Source organism: Octopus bimaculoides, chromosome 2 (assembly GCF_001194135.2).
Source record: "Octopus bimaculoides isolate UCB-OBI-ISO-001 chromosome 2, ASM119413v2, whole genome shotgun sequence".
In the NCBI taxonomy this organism is placed as follows: Eukaryota; Metazoa; Mollusca; class Cephalopoda; order Octopoda; family Octopodidae; genus Octopus; species Octopus bimaculoides.
Window position 1 is genome coordinate 80,114,363 of NC_068982.1, and position 321 is coordinate 80,114,683.

Consider the following 321-nt stretch of genomic DNA (forward strand, 5'->3'; position numbering starts at 1 on the left):
TATATATATATATATATATATATAGATAGATAGATAGATAGATAGATAGATAGATAGATAGATAGATAGATAGATAGATAGATAGATAGATAGATAGATATGCATATATAGCTACAGGACATCACAAAACGTAAACATCATGAAATACGAAGAAAAATTTGGGTATGCAAACAACGAGAGAAACAAATGGAAATCGACAATTAACATAAAGAACGACACTTCATCAGTTGTCGGCTGTCTATCTACTCCTCATTTCGAGCAATCTGTCTCCTCTACTATGATATATATATACATTTATACACACACACACACACACACACA